Source organism: Onychomys torridus, chromosome 19 (assembly GCF_903995425.1).
Source record: "Onychomys torridus chromosome 19, mOncTor1.1, whole genome shotgun sequence".
Lineage (NCBI taxonomy): Eukaryota > Metazoa > Chordata > Mammalia > Rodentia > Cricetidae > Onychomys > Onychomys torridus.
Genome location: NC_050461.1, coordinates 48,900,801 through 48,914,813, shown reverse-complemented (window position 1 = coordinate 48,914,813; position 14,013 = coordinate 48,900,801).

The window sequence follows — 14,013 nt, the reverse complement described above, 5'->3', positions numbered from 1 at the left end:
GGTTTTGTTTTTTGTTGTTGGGTTTGGTTTAGTTTTTTGTTTGTTTGTTTTGTGTTTTTTTCCCCTAGGCAGGATTTCTTTGTGTAGCCCCAGCTGTCCTGGAACTTGCTCTGTAGACCAGGCTGGCCTTGAACTCAGATCAGTTAGTTGTTCTAGTGGGGATTGCCTATGGAAAGAACTTGACACCTAAAGCTCTTGGTATTCTATACTATTAGCATTTTAAACACAGTTGAATATGGACAGGGCCTTTTGCTTTTGTATTTGAGTAGTTTTGATTTCCAAATGCCTCCTGAAGCTAGTGGATCATTTTTTTTTTCTCTTAGATTTGAGGAATTTTCATAGTTCTAGTAAACAGATTTTCTATATCATTAGCCCGTGTCTCGGTTCCTTCAACATCACTGGGTATCAGATTTGGTTTCTTGTTTCCCCTATTACTTAATGCTATCTGATTAATCCTGCGTATGTAGGTCCTGGAACTCATCTGCCTCACCTGGTGGGAGTGTTTTAGAGTTAACTGTACTATTGATGAAACACCAAAAACAACTTGGAGAGAAAATAGCTTATTTCATTCACATTTCAACAAAACAACTTGGAGGGAAAATAGCTTATTTCATTCACATTTCAAATCAGTTCATTAAAAGCAGGTAGGTAAGGCAGGAGCTGATGCAGAGGCCATTGAGGAGTGCTGCTTACTGGCTCGCTCAGCCTGCTTTCTCCTAAGAACATGAGAGCAGTTCAGGGATGGTACCATCCATAATAGGCTGTGCCCTTCCCTGTCAATCACTAAGAAAATGCCCAGCAGGCTTGCCTATAACCCAATCTTAAACAGGCATTTACTGTGTCTGAGCCAGCAGTTCTTAACCCGTGGATCACGACCCCTTTCACAGGGGTTGCATATTGGGTATTTACGTTACAATTCATAACTAGCAAAATTACAGGTCCGGAGTACCAGCTAAAATAATTGTATGGCTGAGGGTCTCACCACAACATGAGGAACTGTGTTAAAGGGTCACAGAGTCAGGAAGGTTGAGAACCCCTGCTCCAAACTGAGCTGTACCGCCCACCTCTTCCTTGGTCTCTAGTCCACTTCTTTCCTTGGGAAAGTGTCTCCCTTTTGTCACTAAAACGCTTTTCCCCAGTCGTTTGAAGGAAGCTTCTAATTTAGTTTTTGAAGAAAATTTCCATTTGTCTATGTTGCCACACTGGTTAGTTTTTTGTTGTTGTTGTTGTTTGGCTGGTTGGTTTTCTCTTTAACTAGACACAAGTAAGGATCTTCTGGGAAGAGGAAAGCCCTCACTTGAGAAAGCGCCTCTGTAAGATGGGCCTGCAGACACATCTGTGGGGTGTATAAAACAGCACACTGAGCAAGCCACAGAGCAAACTAAGGTTTTGTTTGTGGCCTCTGCTTCAGTTCCTGCATCCAGCTCCTGCCTTGAGTTCCTGCCCTGGCTTCCCTTCATGATACAGCTGTAATGGTAAGCTGAAACAAACCCTTTCCTCTTCAAATTGCTTTTGGTTGTGTTTTATCACTGGTTAGAAAATAGCTTAGACGATTGCTTTTCAAGGACATACCAAGATATTTTCCAAACTGGTACCCTTTTCTCAGGAAATGTGTGAGGGTTCCATTGATTTTGCCGCTGTCCTGGCTGGGCTGTGTCTCCCTTCCTATAACTTTCCTTTGTATTCTATGACGGATGTTTAGCATCTTTTCATGGACTTGGCTTCATATTCCTTGGTGAAGTGTGAGCTTAAATGATTTATCTTTGTTGTATTGCCTTCTTACTGACGTTTGGGGAGTATATATTACTGATCAAGTGATTTATCCACCTGTCTTTTGATTTGTTATCATCTTAGAGGAAATGTTTTAATTTTTTTATTGTTCCAAATAATTTTCCTTTTATAGAGCATGTATTTCACGCTGAATCTAAGAAATGTATCTAGTCTACACATACACAACAACTTGCTCCTACATTCACATTTAGAAGTTTTACATTTAAAACAGTATTACATTTGTTTGGGTGGGTGGGTGGGTGGATGGAAGCATACTCTAGAGCATGCAGGTGCAGGTTTGAAGACAGCTTGTGGAAGCTGGTTCTCTCCTTGTATCATGTGGGACTGAGGGATTGAACTCAGGTAATTAGGCTTGGCAGCAAGCACCTTCACCTGCTGAGCCATTTTGCTGGCCCATTTGCACACTTTATAATTTTATGGTTAGATGGTTAGTCTGTAGTTTCTAGAATGGTGGGAAGAAATGGTGTCTTGAAATGGGTACCCATTAGTCCCAGCACTGTGTGTGTCTGACACATGTCCTTTGTCTACTGAAATGCCTCTTGGATTCCACACCACCCTGGTAAGTTTTATAACCTGACAATGGCAGCTTTTTAAGCTTTCTCAGACATTTTCCAGGTTATGTCACCTATTGTGTTTCTACATAAATCTTACCAGTTTATCAGTTTTTATAGAAGCACATTAGCTTTGATTGGGATTGCAGGGGGCATATCGGCATGCCGACTACTCACATTTCAACAGCCCTGTTTTCCAGCCCCAAACACAGTGGTTTGTCTGATACACATCACTCAACATGTCTCTTAGCAACACTTTGTCTTTTTATGATATACATCCAGTACATACATAATGTACTTACCCTTAAGCTTATCCCTAAGCCCCATATGTCATAATATTGTGAATACATCTTATTTTCAGTTTTCTATTGTCTGTTGCTATATTGAAATGCAATATATTTATTTATCTGGCAACCTTACTAAATATAGTTAATTATAGTTGAATGTTAGTGGATTTGTGTCAAATAAATATAATTTTGTTTCTCTTAGTCCATCTATAAGCCTTCTATATGACTTTAGTTTCTTGATTTTTTTTTTTTTTTTGTGGCACATTTTATAGTCTAAAACCTGCAGTTCAACAGAAATGCTGGTGAAAACACTAAGGACAGAATGTTAGCTGTCTTTTTTTTTTTTTTTCCATGAGTTGCCTCTGTTTACTTGAGGTTCCTCAGTGTTGGCTTTTGTCAGTATTTTTCACTTGCTATTGTGGTCATGTTGGGTATGGAGGTGTGTGTCTACCATAAATTACCTTGATTTCCTAGTATTACAACAACCTTCCATCCCTAGGATTAAGGCCACTTGTCCGTGATATTTATTATTTATATTATTGGAATATGTGAGTGTTTATGCATGTGTGTGTGTGTGTCTGTGAGTGTGTTGAGAAGTGCTGCATTTGTGTGCATCAGAGATGTTGGCCTGTAGCTTCTTAGGGTGTTTGGGACATACTTCCCCCTTTTCAGTTTCCTGGATGTTTATGTAGAATTAGAATGCTCTCTTCTTTTGTGGTTATCTAGAAATCAAGAAAGCTACCTGGATCTGGATTTCCAGTATGGGAAAGTGTTTACATGTATGTTTTTAAATAGCTGCAAGGCTCTTCAGGTCTCCATTTCTATTCATTTCTCTTTGAATAAGTTTATTAGTTTTTCAAGGACTTTTTCAGGAACAATAATTATGGAATTGATTAGCATGGAGTGGTCAGAATAGTCCTTTTCATACTTTGGAGTCTGTAAATGTCCTCCTTTTAATAATTAGTGTAGCTAGAATTTTGCAACATAGCTTGGTCTTGACTCACTTTGATGTGCTAGGAAGATGGATAACTTAGATGATGTTGCTTTCCTGGTTACAGTGATGTGGTCCACACTGTGTATATATTTGCTTATTTGGAGGAAGTCGGAATGCTAGCTTAAAGCTCACGGAAGCTTCCTGTAACACCCAGTTGACCTTGCTCTTTGAATTGAACCTAGATAAAATCTAGATCACAAGATATCCTAATTGGTGCATGTTGGAGTAAGAACACATTACATTCAGAAGTAACTGGCCTTGGCCAAGCAAGGTCCAAGCTAGGAGTTGAGTTTGGCAGTGATCAAAGGCAGGGAGCAGCCTGTGTTCTCCAGTGCCTGTGCCTCGCCATCCTGCTAGAGTGAGAGGTGAACGTGTATTGTGTGTCACTTGCGATAACCTTTCGATGGCAGATACAGCTTTGCTGAGGCCTGTCTCCTCATGAAGCCTGTTCAGATTTGGAAGTCCTGTGTTAACTCATGTCTCAGATGCTGGGAATGAAAGATTAATGTTTCTATAAAACCCCAGTGTGTCCATATGCATTGCTCTTTTGTGGTGTTCTCAACCTCACTTCATATAATCAAATGCTATCTTCACAGGTTAGCCCTGGGGCCAACTTACCGTGTTGGTGGGAATGCTGTTTGGTACCAGGAGATGAGTGTTCCAGGATTCTGCCTAGGAAGCCCGCCATGCCTTTTCCCATACTTCAAGGGCTGCTGTAAACTCTGACCGTATGAAAGAGTTTCAACAGTTTCATGCCTTTTCCCACAATTTGAGGCCTTCTGTAAACTCTGATGGTATGATAGAGTTTCAACAGTTTCTCTGCTTAGAGTCCTACCCTGACTATATAGCATTGTTCCCTTTGCTTCAAATTCTACTTCAACAGTTTGAACACATTGCCACAAGATGGCGCTCTTTTGACACTGTCCTTTTGAGTGTTCATTCCTGAGAATGTAATGGAAAAAAGGATGTAAGAATATTATTGTGTTTCTATGCAATTTATGTTATCAGATTAGAAAGTGAAGTACATATATACTGCTATGTTAGGATATTTATATTTTAAACGGTTTAACGTTTGGTCTTAGATATGAAGTGTATGTCTTCTGTTCAATATTTGAAAAAAATTGTTCCTTACAAAGTGTAGCTCTGTGCTAACCTGTGTGGAAGCAGCATGTAGTTATAGGATATTTGAAACACAATTCATTTAAGTCCAAAGTGAGATGCATTGTAACTGGAGCATGCGCACCAGATATCGGAGACTCCATACAAAGCAAAACAAAATCAGCTAGACAATTTTCATATTGACTGCTGATTGAAATAACCATATATTATTAGATTTACTGGGTAATTAAAGCACTATGAAGTTCATCCAAGTTAGAGAGAAGTCTTTTATGACACCATAACTGATGTGTCAAGAGAGAGGACCCTAACACTCAGCGCTTAAGGTTTGTTTTTTTTTTAGTTAAATGAAATCATTTTATTTAATAGATATGTAGGTGAGAGTACATTTGCTAGAAAAATGAATGAAAGGCTATTTTCAATCACTTTAAGCTGAATATTCCCTGTGTTTTGTTGATGTAATTCTGAGTTGCTGATATGTAAAAGGGAACTTTATCCATAACGGAATAGGAGACGTACTCAGACGTTAGGTACACCTAAGCAATTAATCTTGATTTACATGTGTACATGTATGTGTATGAGGAAAAGAGTGACCAGAAGAGAGTAGTGGATTCCCTGGACCTGGGGTTACAGGCAGTTGCGAGCCACCTGGTATGGGTGTTGGACCGGAACTCTGGTCCTAGACAAGAAGAGCAGCAGGCACTTTTAACCGCCACTCCATCTCTCCAGCCCTGCAGTGAACTTGTTTTTTCCAAAGCTCCTGTGCAACAGTGATGGCACCTGATACCTCATCATCAGATAGTTGTGGCTTTAGCTTCTTACTTTCTCACTATTTAACCTTGAACGAGATTTTTGTAGACAAAATAAACTTGGGTTAAATTTTCTATCATCTGTATTACTGTGCTTCTGAAAACTAAAAAAAGCTTTTTGTCCTCAGTAGGGTGGTAAGAGAAAGCAGACTTACTGCCAGGTAAAAATTATGTAACAGTATTGAGCTAGTGAACCTTTAAATATCTTTAAAGTGCTGATGTAGACATTGAAAGTTATTCATCTATTCATATTTAGACCATCTCTTGAGCACCTTCTGTATACAGTGTGAGCTAGCTAGGTGATGTCAAATTCAGAGCCTATATCTGAGTTCCATCAGAGAACGCAGCTTTAAGACCTCCTAACAGTTCATGCTAGATGGCGTAGGTGTACTTCCACACTGGCTATGACTGTCTAAGTAGAAATGATTTAGTCTTATTAACGACCGACTTCCTTACCCTAGTGGGTGGGTTAGAAGTGCTTTGAGTGAGTGGAGGAGATTGTAGGAGGTTAAGGGAGTGAGCACTATGGAACCAGACCATGGAAGAACTGATGTTCTAGATCCAAGATGGAGGGGAGCATGACCTTTCTCTCCAGAAACAGATTCTCAGGCCACAGATGCACAAAGCAATATCTATGCCATCCCTATACTCTGGAGAGATGCAGTTGGGAAAGACGGGAATTTTTACCGTAAGAGAGAAGTTGAGGGTGACAGTTTCTTACCACTCCAAAGGATAGAAACAATCTTTCTGGAGTGTGCTGGCCCACATGGAATGTGGGTATTGGCAGTGCAGAGGGAAGAGGACCATATGGCCCTCCCCACCCCTCTTCATTTGCTGGAGCACAGGAAATGTATCTGGGTTGGGGACTTCATGTGAAACCTATGTTATCGTCAGTGTGACACACTATTAGACTAATATAGCCTGGTGAGTGAAGAGCTGGTATCGTGTCCACACAGGTTCTTCCTGGGATGCTAACAGTAAGACATGCAGAATGCCAGTAAGGCCTATGGGGGTTTCATCCCAGGACCTCATCAGCCTTGAGAACTCCAGTGGGATAATGAAGGGAATGCCACTTTTCTTCCTTCCTTCCTTCCTTCCTTCCTTCCTTCCTTCTTTTCTTTCTTTCTTTTTTTTAAGATTTATTTATTTATTACATATACAGTGTTCTGTCTACATGCCAGAAGAGGGCACCAGATCTCATTACAGATGGTTGTGAGCCACCATGTGGCTGCTGGGGATTGAACTCGGGACCTCTGTCTGGAAGAACAGCCAGTGTTCTTAACCTCTGAGCAACCTCTCCAGCCCCACCACATTTCTTTTTAACAATCCATTCCTAAGAGGTAGTGTGCTGTAGATGCATCGTCATGTCCTTCCAATACTAACAAAAACTGTGGTTTTTCTTGCCTTTTTGTTTGTTTGTTTCTTTGGTTTTTTTTCAAGACAACGATTTCTCTGTGTAGTTTTGGCACCTGTTCTAGACAATCGCTCTGTAGACCAGGCTGGCCTTGAACTCACAGAGATCCACCTGGCTCTACCTCCCGATTGCTAGGATTAAAGGCGTGTGCCACTGCTGCCCGGCCGACAAAAACTGTTTTACTTAGAATATTTCTAGTAAAATGTGAAATGTTACCATGTTTCCTCATTTCCTTTCCCTTTGGGGCTCTGGAGGCTTTGTCTGTGTGGCAAGAATGTGAGGGCTCTGTGTTGTGGGAGGGACTTGGAAACACCCTTTATATTCTTCTTAGATGTTTCACGTAGATTTTCCTGTCCTTTTAATAAGTATCCACACTCTGGAAGAGTGGAGAAGGTGGATGCACTTATCGTTTTCCTGTCTTGCTGTACCTCATGGTCTCTTTCCCATCCTGTCCCTCTTTGGGTTTCCACCAGAGGGCAGAACCAGCCCACCTAATACCCAGCTCCAGCTTTCTGCTTCAGTGTTTCAGATGAAACTTCCTGGATTTCTTCAAAGGGTGGGGATGTCATTGTTCCGAGGAATTGTTGAGGGTACCTAAAGCCACACTCTGAGTTAGAGCACTGCTCTGCTGTTCATCCTTTCTGAGACTTTGAAGATTTCTCTGGGGTTTCTCTCTCTGAGGAACAGTGTTTTCAACCTTGTAAAACAAAGAAGAAACCTGCATTTTGGGTGGCTGTGAGTATTACATAAGTTCAGGCCGTGTGTCAAGAGCTTGAAGCCACGCATGGTGTGCAGGACTCTCTAGGCAAGGGAGAGTCCCCGTGGAGTTATGGAAACGAAGGTTCCATATTCCCTTCAGGCTGGAATACAGCAAAGTGTAAAAACATACTAAATAAGGCCACTTGTTCTGGGGGTCAGGCATGTGTAAGAGGGTCTGCTTGTATGTTCTTTCCACCCACTTTACCTTCTACCCAGAAGGTAAACTATTTCCCTTGTTCGTTGATTTATCTTTTGTTAGAACAATGCCCAGCACATTGTAGGTTCTCAATAAATAACTGTTAAATAAACAGAAGATTATCAGCTCATTGCTATAGTTTTGGTATTGATGTCTCCCATGACCACACAGGTTAGCTTTGTCCCCAGCCCATAACACCATCGGGAGAAGGTGGGCTGTTTAGTAGGAAGTGCTTAATGGGAGGCAGCTGGGTCATTGGAGTCCTGTCTTTGAAGGGGATATTGGGACGTGTGGCATGTGCTATGGATGTTCTGTACTGTACCCAGAGCAACAGGGTTGAGTGACCAGGGAAGGAAACCTTTATAACAATGAACCTGATTAAGCATGTCTCCTCTTAAGTTAATTTTCTAAGGTGTTTTTCATAGTGACAGAGAACTAGCACACGCATTTACATTTACACGTAAAAACACAGAGAGAAAGTTAGCACAGCCCTCCCAGGTCACACAAATAAGTGGAGTTGATTGCACCTTAACCCAAATCCATTTCTTCCTAAACCCATCATTTTCTTTCCATGGGGTTCTGTTACCATGAAGAAGGACTCAGAAGGTCCATGAAAAGGAACGTCTGATGGAGGCTTAGAACTGACCTTCCTGGCTGAGTCTTCATGCTGTCTAGGAGGAAGGAGGTGGGGTATTCCTTGTACTCATGCTTTTTTTGAGGTCTGTTTCCTCCAGTGTGTGCATGGAACAGAGGAAAAATTTAACTTCAGGCATAAAAATGTTCAAGTCTAATGACTATTCCTAACTCAGGTTTTCACAAAAGTCTTCCCCACCTATCTTCCACAACCAAATGGCATCAGATCAGTGAAATAGGAGGAAAAATAAACATGTTGAAAACTGCTTAGAAGCCGGATGTGGTGGTATACATCTGTAATCCTGGTACCCAGGAGGCTGAGGCAGTAAGGTTGTAAGTCTGAGGTCAGCCTGGGATACACAGCAAATTGAAAGCTCGCCTTGCCTATATCCAGAGAGACAACTCATGAGGAAGGAAGAGGGGGGGGGGAATTAAAATTCACATTTTGGGAGGGCAGAATGGCTTTCAGCTCACAGCCCAGATTCCATTTGTGCTTGTTGAAAGGCTGTGAGTTAGAGGATGGAAGCTGGTAACTGGCTAAAGAGACCTCGTCTTTGGTACATAGTGCCTGGTACATCTGTTAGCCAAGAAGATCAGCATCCTCTGGGATGGGAAAGGGAAACTTTAATGCCATCCCTGGGTGAGCTGATGAAGGTATGAGCAGCCCCACTTAGCCAATAGGGCCAAACCGCAGAACACAGTTGTACAAGGGCTGATCCCCCTTAACTAAGAAACGGCCATCTTTGCATGTTTCCAAAAAAAAAACACTGTGTTGGGGGAAAATACTGATCCTGGGTACCATTAAATGTCAAAAAGGGGGCTGCAGGGGAGAGTGGAGCTCCCTGTGGTTGTATTAAAAAGTGAAAACTGCAAATGTATCTATTTCTTCTTGTTAGAGACTTACATTCATGCCAGTGTAGAGCAAGTTTCTCTGGTTTTGCAGGGAGATTTCTCATGGGGCTTGCTGTGAGAAAGGTCTGTCATGCCATTATTTATAGGCATCTGTCAAGGCTACATTCTGCTCTATGCATGAATCATCAAGACGTGTTTCTTAAATCCAAGCTGGAGGCAAGGAGCCAGGCAGAAATCCATGGAACTGTCATTCTGCAGGACAGATGTCTCGGCTTGGGTTATAAAACTCCTCTGCTTATGGAAAGGCAAAGAAACTTGAAGTGATGTTTTCATATATGGTTCAGTCCCATGGAGATACATGGGGAAAGCTTTGCTGCCTGAAGTATTTTGTATATGTTTGTACATTGCACATACATTTTATACAAATATCCACTTATTAAATGTATACTATACATGCATTCATTTACAGGCATCATTTTAATGGTATTTTACATGCCACTAAAGTGCACATAGTTTTTATAATATTTGTGTTCTATGATGCCTTTTCAAAAGTTTGTAGTGTTCACATATAATCTGCAAATGTGTGTATGTGTGAGTGTGTGTGTATGTGTGAGTATATATGAGTGTGTATGTGTATTAGTGTGTGCCTGTGTGAGTATATGTGTGGTGAATATGTGTGTGTGAGCTGTGTGACTATGTAGGAGTATGAGTGTGTTTGTATATGTCTGTCTGTCTGTGAATGCATATAGATCTTTATAAGTACTCTTTTTTTTTTGGACTGGTTGTTTTCACAGTACTGGGGGTTGATCCAGTCTTCGCACAAGCCCTTTACCACCAAGCTCCATCTGCTTTGTTCATTATCTTGTGCTGTGGGATGTTCTATATGTCAAATGTGTTGTTCTGATTGGTTAAAATAAATAAAGTGCTGATTGGCCAGTAGCCAGCCAGGAAGGATAGGGTAGACGGGAGAAGGAGGAGGAGAATTGTGGGAAGTGGAAGGCTGGGTGGAGATACTGCCAGCCACCACCATGACAAGAGAGATGTAAGGTACAGATAAGCCACAAGCCATGTGGCAACTTATAGATTAATAGAAATGGGTTAATTTAAGATAGAAAGAAGCAGATAACAAGAAGCCTACCACAGCCATACAGTTTGTAAACAATATAAGTCTCTGTGTGTTTACTTGGTTGGGTCTGAGCAACTGTGGGACTGGCGGGTGAGAGAGATTTGTCCTGACTGTAGGCCAGGCAGGAAAACTCTAGCTACAATCTTGAAAGCTCATAACACAGAAAGCTAACACTGGACTGTCTCAGCCATGTGTGCATAGACCAGCAACACTAAAATTATTACCAGGTATTACTAGATTAAAAACAGTAGGAGCAGCAAATCAATTTCCTTCAAGAGTTTAAAGATTTTCTTTCACTAACTTATCTGCACATTTTTGCTTGTCTGCAAAATTGAATTCTTCCATTTGAAATCACAAACTAGTTTACTGCATGTGGATAGTGTTTTGTACCACTCTGACTTGAAATTAACTCAGAAAACAAACTATTTTAATTCTCTCTATCTCTGTCTCTGTTTCTCTGTGTGTGTCTCTCTCTCTGAGACAAAGTCTCACTATGTAGCACTAGCTGGACTGGAACTACCTACATAGAACAGGCTGACCTCAAATTCACAGAAATCTGCCTGCCTCTGCCTCTGGAGCACCATGATTAAAGGCATCTGCCATCATGCCCTGATGGGACAGGTTCTTTTGTAACCCAAGCTGGCTATCCTTATCTGTTTTATGTGGCAGATGGTAACGTTGAATATTTAAGCCTCCTGCTTTTACCATTCATGTGCTGGGGTGACAGGCATGTGCCACAATGCCTGACTTTTCATTTATCTGTTAAATTATCTTTAATGTAGTTAGAAACCAAGGCAGTAGCATTTTATTACTTTCAAATCCCTATGAATTCATACAGAGTTGGCGATTTGACATCTGTGGTACTTTCGTCTTCCTTCAAACTGCAGCTGCGTGAGCAACAGCCTGAGCTCACTCTCCCTGTGCACTCAAGCAATTTTCTCCTTTTGGCAAAGGGAGGAGTAAGAAAACTGAACAGCATGGCCAGCTGCTGCACTGGCTTCACTTAAAAAAAAACAAAAAACATGCCTTATTTAACTTGGTGTTTTGTACTTACCTCAGTACAGAGTGGGTTTTGTCCTGCAGAGAAAAGTTGTGTGTGTGTGTGTGTGTGTGTGTGTGTGTGTGTGTGTAAATAGCCAAATCACGTTTCTTTCTTATTGATGCTCAGAGATGTTGGCTGTGTAGAGGCTGCATTCTGTCTTGCCTGGACTTAATGGTTCGTATAGCTGCTTCGAAATGTAAACTTGTGTCAAAGGCAGCTGCATAGCCTGGGTGACACCTCACAAAAGCTGCTTCCTTGGAGCTCCTTGCGTGACTGGCAGGCAGCTTGCCTGGTTAGGGTCTCGTCTTCCCTAGCAATTGCTCCTCCTTCATGTCACCTTAGAGAAGAGGCTTGGGAATCTTGTTTTGGGAGTTTCCTGAGACTTGTAAATTTCGTTTACTTCTTGAGCCTTCTAAGTTGGGTAGTTTGATTTTTGTTGTCGTCATTGTTTATTTGTTTGTTTTGTTTTTCAAGACAGGGTTTCTCTGTGTAGCCCTGGCTGTCCTGAAATTCACTCTGTAGATTAAGCTGCCCTTGAACTCACAGAGATCTGCCTGTCTCTGCCTCCTGAGTGCTGGGATTTAAGGCGTGCTCCACCACTGCCTGGCCTAGCCATCTAAATTTACTTTCAAACCCAATGAGCCTCTCTCCTTGCTTCAGGAGGGGGTGTTTTGATTTGGGGGAAAGAGCTGTATAGCGGACCTGTAATATATCACGGTTTGCCTCATGTTATTACATCCCTAATCTCCTTGTGACAGACTTTCTGTCACATCAATTTCACATGCACAGGCATCATTAAGAGCAGACTAATTTTGCCTTCTCTCAGTATCCTGTGTATACATTGTTTGTGGGTTGATCCTCCCCCACCTTAACCAAAATTATGATTTATTTAATTAAAAGCTTGATTCCTGTGGATTGACTAATGAACACATACCTCTCCCAATAAGCTACCATGCTGGGTGTCAGAGATGTAACTTTAATTGAATTGAATTACCCTTGAGAGTAAAACATTTTGTATCTTTTCCCAGAGAAGTAAAATGGTATTCCCTTCCTCCCTAGAATAGCTTCAGTATGGCACTGTAAAGGACTAGTGATATTGGGTGACTAACTTTCACAGTACCAGAGTCTCAGGGCAGGATGTAATCTTAAATGGATTTTAGCCTCATTAATTTCTCTTCATCCATTTGACAGACACACAGCTATGTGCACACAAAGTGTCTGTCATAAAGGTTTTCTGCTTTGCTCTCAGAAGCTGAGCTGGTTCTGACAACTGACAATGGAATGGCCTCTACATTCCTGCTCTTAGTTAAACACTTTACAGGGGAGCAAACTCACTGAATCCCTTTGCCTCACCCCCACAACCTAAGCAAAAGTTTACTTGAGTTAGGTTCTCTTATTATACAGATGTTTACCTGAGGATCCAGAGAGACTAAGTTACATAGAATCAAATCTATCTGATGTGTATGAGGCCTGGATGTGCAAAATCTTCCCACCAACTTCATCTGCACAGTGACTCCGACCTTTCTACGTATCTCACACTCATAACTGACTTTCCAATGCAAGATCTACCTGGAATCACATGGTATTAAGTACTGCTGTAAACTTAAGATGAAGCATCTTGCCTTTTGAAAACTTGTCTATTTGCCTCCATTGCTAAGGGAAATAAGGTAATACAGCTTGTAGAATAAATTTTGGACTAATGAGAAGATATTTGGGGAATAGAAACCTGTCTTGATACCTCTTAAATTATGTCTCTAAAACCCTGATGTCCATCTTCATCTATGACTAAGACTGACCTTTGTAGACAATGTTCTTTGCTCTCTGCCCCTGGAGCTATTGACAGTCATCTCAAATGAGAGGGAAAAAATAAAAAGCACTATGACTGCTATGACGTGGAAGTGAGTCACAGGAAGATGAAGAATGAATCTGTTTCTACGTGACCATTATATTTAGAGTAATCTACCCTTCATCATAGAGACTGACTGTGTGGACAGAAATGCTATTACGGAATCACATTCTCTAATGTACTATCAGAATTTTGCAAGTGATAGCATTTTAACAAGATTATAAGAGAAGAATGTATTAGAGATGAAATGATATTTTAAATGTGATTTAGCATCAGACAATTGGCTTTCATGTGGGGAATTCTCTGCATATTGCACATAAGTCTATGTCCATTTAGGGGAAGTAATTCGTATTTCTCACTGTTCCCTGTAGAAATGGTATCTACTCATTTTGTTTCAAGTTTATCTTAAGTACTTTTGATTTTTCTTTAAATTCACTTGGGATATATTTAGAAAAAAAATCTGTCCTATGACATCATTGACTTGAGAGCTTTTATAATGCAAAGCACTACTAACTAGAGATGATTGGTGATGTTGAAATATTAATCATATTATCCAAAGTGACAGGTTTATTCAGGCAGGCTGAACATTTCAAGAAT